Here is a 13,467-nt window from a genome sequence, read left to right on the forward strand (position 1 = left end):
TTCTAACACCCTTGTTGACACCTTATCTGCTGTTGAATCATAGTAGCATCACTAGCTGTATATTGCCAAGTTGAGCCTGTTCCAGTTTTTAAAAATACTATTAATCCTAGCACCTAGATTGTGGTATTGAAATACTATTTCCCAATATAGGAATCCAGGGCTTCTTGGAGAAATGGCTGATTCCAGGTTTTGGGGCAGGATATGCACAAAATCAGTCAACTTGTTTTGTCCAATTCAAGGAAGTCATCAGGGACCACCAGGGCCAGAGACTACCAGGAACCAACCTGGAAAGACCAACTCACTGGCCAAAGATTGGAAAATTGGAGGTTTAATAATGATTTTAATTGCCACGAGGCAAGCACCATCAAATATATTTAAATTGCTAAATTCATAATTAAAAAAATAATTGGTCATTTTTGGAAGATGATAGAGAATCAATTCATTGTCTTGAAAACTGGCTTTTAAAAAAAGGGAAGAACCAAGCGTTTATTCTGTCTTTCTCATATGAACTGTCCTACTGGGTAACAAATAGTAGTTGAGAAGCATGTCTTCATAAAGAGTATTCCAATAAAGAAATAAAAAGAACTGACATAATTATAATATCACCATTTTGCAATACACGTGGAATATAGATCTAGGCATTGAGCTGCTGTCACAAGAGAGAAAACCAGACTCGATGTGCTTCCTGATGAAAGAATACACCACCAATGAGACCACCATGTGGTCTCGCCAAAGGGGTCAAATCTGAGACTGATCACGGCCCTGGATCCAGCTGCCAATTTGCAGGAAGAGTGGGCAGAGAGCTTGGTGATCTGCACCGTGAATATGCAATCGACAATATCCAGACTGGGGGAAGCTCTACAGGCTAAATAAATAGCCTGTGTTCTTCCACAGATACACTGAAAAGAAGAAGGGAATGGAAAGGGACACTGGAGGTTGAAAATGACTGAACAGGTGTTGAATTTTTTTAAAAATTGGGTAAGACTGAAGTACAGACAATGTCTGGGCTTGTGTTGGTGATAACACTATAAAATGCAATGAAGCAATTACTGTAAAGGCTAGAGAGTGGTTTCTTTGTGAGGAGAGGGGTGGCTGTGTTTGGGATGGGCCACATGGAGGGGTTTCTGGGTGACCGGCAAAGCTATATTTCTTGACTCAGGTAAGGGTTTCAAGGGCATCGTATTAGTTTCCTATTGTTTCTGTAAGAAATTACCAAAGAATTAATGGCTTAAAACACCAAAATTTATTACCTCACAGTTCTGTAGGTCAGAAGTCCAGGTGAGCTTGCCTGGATTTTCTGCTGTGGGTCTCACAAGGCGGAAATCAAGTTCTTGGGCAGCTGGGCTCTGATCTGGAGGCTTTAAGCTCATTCAGGCGGTTGGCTGAATTCAGTTCCTTGTGGCTGCAGGGCTGAGGATCCTGTTCCTTGCTGGCTGTCAGCCAGGAGCCTCTCTCAGCTTCTTAAGACCACCCACATTCCTTTTACATTGTCCGCTCCATCTTCAACGGCAGCAGTGGGTTGAGTCCTTTCTGTGCTTTGAATCTCTCTGATTTCTCCTTCTGCTGCAACTCTTTTGCTTTCCTCTTCTGTTTCTAAGGGCTTATGTGATTACATTGGTCCCACCTTGATAATCCAGGATAAGTTCCCTATTTTAAGGTCAGCTGATGAGTAAACTTAATTCCGTCTCAAAGTCCCTTCACAGCAACGCCTAGACTGGTGTTTGACTGAATAACTAGGCAACCAGAATCCTGGGAGGACATCTTTAGAATTCTCCCGACCACAGGTGTTTTTACCTTACACATTTGTTTCCTATTGTTTTATATATTTGTATTTTATTTTACAAATATAAAAGCTAAAAAATCATTGAGACATGCAAACAGGTGCCTTCTTGTGATATTTGAAAGACATTTATCAAAGATGCTTACCTTTTTTTAGGGAAAAAAAAAACCCAAACAAAAAATGATTTCTTTCCTTAGCTGAAATAATTTGTACTTTCACCTTGTCTGAGGATCGTAAAAATTGTAGGTATAAAAAAAGTAAATTTCTGGAATTTGCTGCTTTTATTACTGTAAGTAACTCTAGAACATTTGCAATAAAAGGTTATGTTTTAATAAAATTCACAAATCGTATGGAGTTATTTGGCATGGTTGTAAAGGTACATACTTTATAGTAGGTTCCAGATTCGTGGGATATGCCTGCATGAATCCATTTTGGCAATAGCTTTTATAAGAGTTGATACTTCTTTGTTTTTTCTGTCATTTCATAGCTATTTTGGGGGATAGCTGTCATTGCATTTTTGCTAACTTAATTGATAGTATACCAAAATTGATCTACACCATGCGCGGGCAAACTTTTCCTGTAAAAAAGCCACATAGTAAATATTTTCAGTTTTGTAGGCCATATCATCTCTGTTGCAGACATTCAAATCTCATTGTAGCCCAAAAGAACACAGACAACACATAAATTAATAGGCATGGCTGGATCTGGCCCATGAACCATGGTTTGTAGACTCCTGATCTGCACATTTAAATATTTCCTCTCTTATTGTGAGAGTTTGCTATGTTATAACTAACATATTTTCATTGTATGCATTTGTTTGAGCATATGATAAAAAATAAGCAAAATGGAGACAGTCAAAAAAATCTATATTCTCCTTTGGTTGTAGCATAACGATTTCAGTCTCAGAATCATTTTTTCAAGTTTGTGTAATGTGTGTATCTGGAACCTTCTGTGAGCTCTGATAATAAAGCGAGGTATATTTCTGTATCAGCTGTCTCACTTTCTCACTCATTTATTCATTCAGCAAATAGTTATGGGGCACCCAGTATGTACCAGGCACTATTCTACCTCCTGGAGATAAGCAGTTAACCAAACACAGTTCCTGCTGTCACCTCACACACTCTGGTTGACCTGCTGTTGATGATGTCAAGTGTCCAGGATATAATAAGTTTTTTCTAGTAGTGTTTCTCTGACCTCCAATATGAATATAAATGTTAATGCACATTTATTGTTAGGTTTAAATATTGTTTGCATATGTTTTCCTAAAAATTGACTGTTCAATTACTGTTGAAAAAATCTGAGAGATTATGTTGCACATTCACTATATTTTGTATCAGATTTACGCTGGAGTATGGAGGAGTCAAAATTATTTTGCAAAATTTTACTGAGTAAATCCCATTGAAACCCTGAGTAATGTACCGTCACACTTTATTGTCTTCAAGTTGTATTGTGTGAATTTGAGAGACGTTGCTTTCATTGTACGTGCTGCTATGATTCACATCAACCCTAATGGAAGAATCAGCTGGAGATAGTTGGACCTTTTAACAGTTGAATTTGAGCCTCGTCAATTCATCATAGCCATCAACAAATTTTCTTTGAGATTTCATCTTTAGCCGGTGATGCCTATCAATTTTTGGCTTTAGAGGAATTTAGTTTTCTTACCTGGGGAAAAGAAAAAGGTAGATAAAGACTCCAAGACTTACAGTAACCCTATAATTAAAATAAACCATCAAACTTTAACCAGAACTTACAATAAGTACACAAAGTGTTAGGCATTCAGTTTCTATTGCATAACTAACAGTTATGCTGTGATGAGAGCATCCATCCTATGCCCCTGCTGGCATCTGACTGAGGGCATCACATATGTCCTGCAGTCACGTCCCTCCTCATGTTCTTTTATATGAGTTGGCATGCATAAGCCTAAATTAAAAAAAAATGTTGAGCTATTTACCTCCTCAACCACGTTTACAATATATTTATATCTCATTTACAGATACGGTAAGAAAAAGTTCAAGATCTGAATAAAAACAAGTTGTTCTGGTAGCACTAATTTCTACTCTAGCATGCTAGTTTGCACAGAGCATTTTCTTTCTTTATTTAAAAAATACATTACAAGCAGTTAAACTATAAAAAAGAAAGTGAATCACAACTTTGTAGATTTCCTGGAGCTCCTCCATAAAACTCCAAGTTTCTGATAAATTTGATCTAAGTCAATCCCTTTATCTTCTGAATGAGGAAAGTGATGCCCAAAGAGAAGATGTGTTCAATGTGGAAGCCTTGAAGTCAGACACAGGGGGTCTAACTCCTGGCGTGGTGCGTTCTCCATTCTACAGTTTGACTTTGTGTTCAACAGGTGTTCCAATCTCTGTAATTTACTTTAAAGTACTTACAGCCCTGGTGACATTTGGTATGTGTCAGTTAGTTAGGCTTTAACTTTCTGTGTGGTCAGATATGCTGCTGGCAGGACAGCACAATCCAGTGGTGGCAGGTGGCCGTATGTGAGAGTGGACCCACTCCAGAAACAGCTTCTACACACTTTTCTGTTCTAGATCCTCTTGGTTAATTGTGGATACTTTATGCACTAGCACACCAGTTCAAAACTTGGGTTTCCATTGCCGAATCTTGTGTTTGTTCATTAGGGTGATGGATGTTAGAAATAGGCTCGAGTACTCACAGATGAAGTCAAGCGTATTTTGTGCATATGGGTTGGCTTCCACTCTTTAATGAACAGGATATAAGAATCCACAGAGGCCTGTACTGGTCTTTTTAGGGATAACAGTCCTGGTTTGATTCTCTAATTGGTTCTCAGTTCAGACAGACATTGGTTTCGGAGAACTTCTGATTACGTGGTGCCCTCTAGGCACAGAATCCTGCCTCACAAACCTTGCCGAGTGTGTTTCAAGCGAACTTTCCATACCCAGATCACCTAAAAAGGATTTATCCAATGTGTAGAACACGTTGTATAAACTCTCTTACGGTTTCTTGCTGATATGTATTTGCTAATAAATGTCTGTCTGTATGAAGGAATTTGGAATTTCAGTAAAACCTTGTAGCCAGGTTGTGAAAGAGAGTTGTAAACTCTCACTGTCTCAACCTTCTCTGGTGGCCACTAAAAAGAATCCAAGAGTGCATGACCAAACTGGCTGAGCTGAGTTTGCACTAGAGGTTATCTCATTTTGGAAGTCGGTGGGGTCTTAAGTCTTCTGCTCCCTTAATGTATAGTTTTCTTCTCCCCTATCCACAACCTTTTGTTAAATTTACAAAAAACAAAGAGTTGCTACTCTGGCTTCTTGTGACTTCCTGGGAAGTGATTGATTTTGTTGTCCTTCAATTTATTTTCCTTGCTGCTACTATGACTTTTGGGACTCAAAGATCATGATCGGTTGGGCCTCCAGCACCATTCCATATGGAACAGAGCCAGATCCACAGGTACTTGGTCTTCTAGGTCGGGGAAGGGAGTTGGACGTTTGACCTGGGGGCTTGGAGGTCAGGTGAGTTAGAGGTTGGCAGGAGATTCTAGGTATTATGGGCTGACTTGGCCCCCACAAAATTCTTATGTTGAAGTCATCACCCCTAGTATCTCAGAATGTGACTGCGTTTGGAGATAGGGTCTTTAAAGGTGTCACTAAGTTAAAACGAGATCAGTTAAGGTGGGCCCTCATCTAATATGCCTGTTGTCTTTATAAGAAGAGGAGAATCAGACACAGACAATTACAGAGGGAAGACCATGTGAAGACACAGGGAGAAGACGGCCGTCTACAAGCCAAGGAGAGAGGTCTCAGGAGAAACCAACCCTGCCGACACCTTGATCGCAGACTTCCAGCCTCCAGAATTGTGAGACAGTAAATTTCTATTGTTTAAGCTACCCCATCTGTGGTACTTTGTTACGGGAGCGCTAGCAAACTAGTACACCAGGTCAGCTTGTTTCAGGTCCGCCTCCCTTACTCCTCTCCTCTATGTGCTGCTGCAGCTTTGGCCCTGACTCCAAAGGCTCACACGTTGGAATTGGGTTGAAGCATGTGAGGTGCCTTGTAACATTCGCTCCTGTGTTGGAGTGAGCTCCAGAAGGCAGGGGAGAGCCCAGTGGCCCTTCAGGAGGAACTGGCTTCAGAAAAGAGAGCACCTCAGACTCTCAAATGAGAAACTTCCTGCAGCGGCTCCAGGCCCAGCTGGGAAGAGCTAACAAAGATGTAACATTCTGGATTATTTTAGTCTCCTTTCTGCAGGTGAGGAAAACTCTTTGCTCCAAGTTAAAAACACACTCTCCAATACCACAGGAACTGAGATGAGCTCTCAACTTTGTGTTCTCAATCCCTAAGGACGGGATGGGCCCAAGGTTTGTGCCTCCCCCAGTCCCCAGTTAGATTAGCCATCCTTGAAAGTCTCCCTTATCAGTTGGGAAGCAAGCCATTCAATAAACCCCAAATTGATTCTGAAATTGGGAAGAGAAAGTTATACCTATCTTCTTTAAAATGTGAAATAAATCAGATGGAGAAAGGCAAATACCGTATAATTTCACTCGTATGTGGAAGATAAAAATAACAACAACAACAACAAGCCAACACGTAGACACAGAGAACAGATTGGTGGTGACCAGAGAGGAACGGAGGAGGAGGGAGGGCAAAAGGAATAGAAGGGCACAGGTGTATGGCGACCGATGCCAATTAGACTTTGGGTGGTGAACAGAATGTAGTCTACACAGAGAGTGAAATATAATCTTGTAAACCTGAAATTTATATAATGTTATAAATCAATGTTACCTCAATAAAACATTAATTAAAAAAAGTAAAGGAAATAAATAAAATGCATCATCAATCCTTATAGTCTTAACGCCATGTCCAGAGTGAGGTTGGGATGTATCACGTTGTGTCTCTATCTTGTAATATTTGTGTTCTACTTACCCTCTGACTGTTGTCAATGATGGATACCCTGTTCCCACCACTGACAATCTGGTTAGCAGTCAGTTTGGATATTCAATGCATTTAGAAACAGTTAAATAAGTCATGAGTTTTCCAAAAGAGGGACACTGGAGTGGGATGAATCAGACTGTGGTCTGCCTAACACACTTTGTGCTCTTACCAATTTGAGACCTATCAGTTATGATCTTTTGGGATTGACGCATTTTTCGTGGCACATCACATTTAAAGAACTGTATTGTTTACTGCAGTAAAAGGTTACTATTTAACTTCTGTGACCCTTGTCTATAAAGCAGGAGCAACTCTACCTGTTCTGTCTTCTTACACTGGTAGACAGAGGAACAAGACCGTTGTTTCGAAGCACTTGATAAGTGTGCTAAAGTCACGCACAGAGTGTAAACCTCCTGTAATTATCAATGCTTTCTAGCTCCTAGGGCCCTACCATCATTAATGAATCATTCAGAATTACTGGGCTCAGTAAAGAATTCTCAAGGGCTAGAATCTGGAGATAAAAACTACTGCAAAAAAACGTATGTGGATAAAAAGGAGCTAGATGGTGGAGTGACCTCCTTGTTCATCTCTGGAGGGGCCAGATAGTCTTACTGGGAGAATCGTTCTGTTATGAGTTAGGCTCTTGTGAATCCTGCATTCTGAGTTCCTTGATGGGGCTAAATTATCTGGATGATCTAAGTTATCTGGATGGTTTAGTCTAATGAATGTGTTCTCTTCAAGTCTTGAAAGACATTTGCAATTACAGTGTAAGAGACAGGTAGGGATTTTCACACTTTTTTCACTTATCTAGTGTTTTCAAGTCATACAACTGGTTTGTATCTGAGCTAAGTGTTTGAGTTAGGACTGTGGCTGAGAGTACCATTTTATATATTAAGTTCATTTCTGGAGTGAGAAACTGAATTTAAATCCACTTCCAATAATGTGAGAGAAATAGTGTCAGACACATTTCTAACTGGAGAAAATAGTTATGAAGGATCTGACTTAAATGATTGATAAAACACCTAAGCCGTGTTTATTTCTTTCTTCTTTTTCTTTTTTGCTTTTGCCACGTGGAAGGAAGAATAAGAGAGCCAGCACCGACTCGTCATAAAGGAGGTGGTTTTGATTGCTCACTTGAATCAGGAAATGTGAGATTAGGGGAATGGCTGAGACGTAGCTCACATCTGTGAGGAAGCTTTGGGTTTTTAATTTCTTTAATTAAAACAAACAGGGAGAAATGGAAAGAGAGAGTGAGAGCCAAGAAGAGAGAAAAAGCAGGGCATCTGGGTGCTTTGAGACATACGGGTGCCCTGGACAGCCTGATAATGTGGCACCACTTCACACCTTATGTTTATTTTAGAGGAGAGGCAACGTACTGCTTGGAGAATGACGGAGGAGGGGGGCTTGCTGGTGGCAGAGCCCACTCTCTTCTCTATTGTTAGAGGGATTCAGCTCTGGCCGCAAACTTGCCCATCTTCCTTTACCAAACAAGAGCACTGCACCCCACTGGGAGGAGTTGAGCGAGCACCTCTGTTTAATTCTAGCCTCACCTAAAGAGTCTTCTTGGCCACAAATGACTTATAAAGTTCTCCTAAACACGGGCAGTCCTCTCCTTGGAAAATATTGTGGTAAATACCGTTTTCTCCATCTTCTTGAATTTCAGTGGAAATTTAGCACCCTAGTGACATGTCACATCCCTTATAGCTTGGGACATGGGACAGTTGTTCATCTGAGAGAGGCAGAGGGTGGGAGAGAGCCAGAGGACAGGACTCAATGAAAGGAAATTCCACATGATTTAAAATTTGTTTTAAAGTGTGAAGGAGAAGTAGAGAAATGTTTAAAACAGCAATCATGAGGACGGTAGCAATTCGACCTTATGCTTCTATCTTGGGAGTTTACTTTGCAAGAGGGACTACTCTTTAATGTTTATGCTCTGCTGCTTGAAAAGCAATGTGCGCTTTAGACAATGGATATGACTGGTCATAGGACGGAGGGACCCGGGATTGTTATCGTCCACTGTAGAAGGAATGTCACAGACTTGAGCAATTTTCTGCTTTTCAATGAAGTGATAGAAAAGACCATATGTTGGCTTAGAGATTCTGCAAATTAAATTATGAATATTAGTACTATGGCAGAATTTATGTGTGACACTGAAACCAACATTTCCAAAGGGTGAGAATGACTCAGAGGATGTGTTTACGATTGTGGAAGCAACCGTCAAATGTACTTAAAGAAGCCACGTGTCCTAGTGACTAAGGGCATAAATGAAATTTATGGAATGATGAGGTCTCTGGCATTGCTGGACGGAACTCAGCCTTTTGGGAAATAGCATTAAGTTCCCTGAGTCTTCTAAAGATATTATGAAGAGTAGGTAATTCACCCTCCACTCTACTGCCGGTCATCCAGGTTGTATTTATCATCACTGTCTTCCAGGCTTGGAAATAACTTCATTTAATCCCGTAAATTCCTGATTTCGTATAGAATGAATATAGAGTTGGTCTTTGTTTACCTACAGGGCCGGACATCTTTAGGGAGCTCTTCCTTTTTCAATAACCTGAGGGTCGTAGCATTAACCCGAAACCTTCTTCTCATAATTAGGGCTCATTTTTTGCCTTGAGTTTTCACACAAGTTCTATTTGGACCTTTAGTCTTCCTTCCTCCAGCCCTCTTTTTCCCTCCCTCCACTGTCTGTTCTCATTTCTTTCCAAGATGTGACTAATTGTTTCCACATTCTGTTGGACCCCTCAACGGGCAAAGGTGAAGCACAGAGGAAATATCTGAATGAGCAGCAAGACCCCAAGCTGGCTGCAGTCTCTGAGGCCTGCATCCCTCCATGCAGGCTCCATCTTGCTCCATATGGTGCATCTCCCTCCTCCATAGTGAGGTATTTCCATTAGCCCCGAAGCCCAGAGTGCAGCTCAGACACAAACTACAATACGTCGTCCCTTTCAACAGGACAGAGCTTCTATGACACTTCTTGGACGCACTAGCTTAGTAGAAAAGATGACTGCCATGCACTGTCATCCTCCAGGGGTCTTGAAATGGTAGAGGCTGTCTGTATTTGAGAAGTTTTTTTCTGAGTAGTTTTATTGAATAGAAAGAAATCATATTCTTAAGACCTCAAGGCCATACACAGCAGCAAGAATGGAAAATATACTCGGGAGGTTTCAAAGATATTCCACATGGCTAAAGTGCCTGGTTGCATGGGAGAATAAATGTTACTTTAGGTTTTTATTTTGTTAAAAAAAATAAAAAGTATTTTTAAAAATCACGTGGGACAGAGTTATTTGCATCAGACCCTTTGCACATTTAGATGGCGAGGACTGTTTCTCAAGACTATAAATTCTGTATTCGGTTTAAGAAAGTGTATTTTTGATTGAGGTCAACACAGTATTTAAGTTAATGGAAAACATGCTTCCATTGCAGAGTATTTCCACCAGAATTGCTGGATTCTGGACAACAATCTGTTTCTATTTTGAAAAAAAAAAGAGCAGTGCTGTTGTATGACCTAAATATTCCTTTTTTTTTTTCTTATTTCATTCTTCTACATTCATGCGCTTGCATCTTCAGGTATATTCAAATAAAGGATGTAGTATGAATTCAGATGAAAATGTTTTCTAGTGTTATGCATCCAAATGTTTCAGAAAAAGATTATTTTGCTTAAAGTCTGAGCTTCATTTCAATCCAGGGAGCTTTGAGTTCCCATTATTACTCTCCAAATCATGGTAGAATTGGGAAGAGAGAAGCAGAGCTTCTTAGAAAGTGCCTCTTAAGCCTTGTGTGAATTAGCTTTTTCTGAGTGACACATCACTTCAACATTCATTGGCTCAAGCAATAATTTTTTCTTGTTCACATATGATTTTCAGGGGGAGGTTGGTTGATCTGGTTGGTCTTGGGTACAGCTGGGCTTGGATCCTTGCTTGGGGTTAGGCCGATCAATGAGTATTAATTCTGGGGCCCAGTCTGGAGAAGCAGCAGCTACTGGGGGACACCCTTCTCAAGGTGAGATTCAGGTGGGCAAGCAGGAACATGGCTTAAACTTGGAACTGGCTCTCTGTTACTTCCACTCGCATGTCACTGGCCAAAGTAGGTCACATGACTAAGTCTAACATCAACAAAGTGGGAAATTTTAGTAGGAAGAACTGCAGCGTCGAGTGGCATGAGTGTGGAAACATGGAGAGGAGAAAAACTGGGAGTCATTAATTCAATCTATCAGAAACTCCAATTCAGTCTCTTTTTTCGGCAGGCAGGAATGTTATCACTGTGTTAGCCTCCCTTCTCCACTGCAGCAGCAAGACATAATAGGGAGGCGATTGCTCTCAGGAATGACTCGCTCTGATCTCTAGGCATAGTTTTTCCCAGTGATTCTCAGACTTTGGTGTATGACGGGATTATTGGTGAGGCTGATAACAGTACGGATCCTGGGTCTCATACTCAAATTTACTAAATCAGAATCACTGTGGAAGGGCCAAGCCATTTATATTTTTAACAAGTTACTCTGGTAATTTTGATGCACTTCCACACCTGAGACTCACATCACAGAATAAAGTTAATTGAAATGGTCAGCCTCGGTCTTGAACTTGGTGGGGCTCTGGTAGTTTAGCAAGTGTAATAGATTGTATTATTATTCAGCAAATGTCACCCCCACTACCCCTGCACAGGAGGCATTTACATCCTTGTTTCAAAGCTTTTGGACCTGGTTATATGGTTGATTTTGGCCAAAGGAATGTGAGTAGCTATGACACACTTTCTGTTCAAGCAAGGTTTTAATTTTGTTTATGTCATTAGGCTTTATCTGTTGTGCTCCCGCCCTCTACCATGAGAAGAACTTGGCCTAGAGGCTACAGGCGCACCAGCCTGTGGGGGATGTTGTGTGTCCCAGAATGAGGGACATGAACCAGGTACACAGCCTGGAGCATAGTCACCGTAGCTGCCTCACAGACTCACATGTGAGAAATAAATTTTAGTTGGTGTAAGCTGATGAGATTCTGCATTGATTCTTACACGGCATTATTGCAGTAAAAGCTATCAAATATAGCCGAAAACTAAACAACGCAACCAAGGAAAATACCAAACAAGGACAAAAATGGGGCTCTGAATTCCTTTTCACATACTACTCTCAGATTTCTAGAGGCCTTTTAATGACTTATTTGAGGCTATCTTTAGTTTTGTTTTATTTTGACTTGACCTACATGAAAATGCTGGAAAACAGGAAAATTACCTTTGAAAGAGGGTTAGCCAGGACCTAGGACATTCCCAAGATTGGTCTTGATTCTGAATTTTCCCTCTTAGGGTCTGTTTTTCCCAGATAGAGTAAGAGTTTTTGCTTTTTTGGCTATTTGGTTGATCAGCAATAATAACTAGTAATAAATATTAGTACATGCCAGGAGCCATCCTAAATACTTTCTGTGTATTAAATGGTTTAATTCTCCCAACAATTCTATGAAGTAGAGACTATTACTGTCCTCACTTCATGGATGAAGAGCTGGGCTCACACGGGCCACACAGGTAGGAAGCCATTGCACTGGGAAGTCATCTTTGGAGGCTGTTCTCTTGGACACTGTGTGGTAGCCTCTAGAATAATTTTCATGCACACTTCCCCCCTCTTTATTTAAAACAACATAAACATTCCTCCTAGAAAAGCAAGTTGCCTAATTTTCACCTAGAATAGAAAGATTCCAAGGGTTGGCCCGGTGGCGCAGCAGTTAAGTGTGCACATTCCGCTTCTCGGAGGTGCGGGGTTCATGGATCGGATCCCAGGTCTGGACATGGCACCGCTTGGCAAAAGCCATGCTATGGTAGGCATCCCACGTATAAAGTAGAGGAAGATGGGCATGGATGTTAGCTCAGGGCTAGTCTCCCTCAGCAAAAAAGAGGAGCAGTGGCAGTAGTTAGGTCAGGGCTAATCTTCCTCAACGAAAAAAAAAAAAAGAAAGATTCCAGATCTCAGTGACGAGATGTGTATACAACTACTTCTCTTCCCACTTTATAATCCCCTCATCAGAGAAACAGAAATTATGGCTTTTCATTTCATTGTGACCCAGAAACCTGAAGGCAGATTATACAATATCTAGCAAAGCACTTTGTTAAAATAAAAATCCAACAAAGCAACATATTTTTACATATTCCATGAGTTCATGGCAATAAGATACGGCTTGCACAGGATGAAGTAGCAATTTGAAAATTGTGTAAAATAATAGCATCTATTTATTCAGGACGGACTCTGAGGCATTTTACATATATTAACTTTACTTCTAAGAACAAACCTGCAGAGAAATTATGATTATCTTCTTTTATAGGCAAGGAGATTGGATTTTAAGAAAAGCACATGACTACGTGATGGAGCAACAAGGGAGCCTGATTTTCGTGATTCCAAATTCTGTCTTCCTGGACTCCGAACCTCATTGTTTCTCTTACTTTGAAGAAAAGATTGTTAAAAATCCTCAAATTACTGCATAAACACTAATTTTGCCTATTTATTCCATAATATAAAAAGCTCTGAAATGGATTTAGTTCTCTATCTCTTTTCTACATAGGAAGCTTAATTGACTGGCAGAGAACGAAGAAATATAGTTTCTCCTAAGTATATATTGTTGTTAGATGAATGGCTAAACAGGGTTTAAATATAGCAAAAGAGATCTGGTTCCTAAAAAAAAGTTGCTATGCTTTTTACTGCTTTTTTGTTTTTTGCTCCCTACTGGGCAAAGATGTTCTAAATCTATGGGACAATCTGCCCTCTGCTGCTTTTAATGATTAAGTAGAGGACAAATTCTCAACTGT

At 40.3% G+C, this 13,467-nt stretch overlaps 1 long non-coding RNA gene across 2 annotated transcripts in view; it reads left to right on the plus strand.

Moving 5' to 3' along the window:
• LOC124234344 (uncharacterized) overlaps positions 1-13,195 on the plus strand; it is a 63,946-nt gene extending 50,751 nt beyond the window's left edge. For both annotated transcript variants that reach the window (XR_006887275.1, XR_006887276.1), the window contains one exon: positions 12,987-13,195. This is a non-coding gene — a long non-coding RNA (uncharacterized LOC124234344). The remainder of the gene's footprint in view (positions 1-12,986) is intronic.
• Positions 13,196-13,467: the final 272 nt, after the last annotated feature.

This window comes from Equus quagga, unplaced genomic scaffold, assembly GCF_021613505.1.
Source record: "Equus quagga isolate Etosha38 unplaced genomic scaffold, UCLA_HA_Equagga_1.0 73442_RagTag, whole genome shotgun sequence".
Lineage (NCBI taxonomy): Eukaryota > Metazoa > Chordata > Mammalia > Perissodactyla > Equidae > Equus > Equus quagga.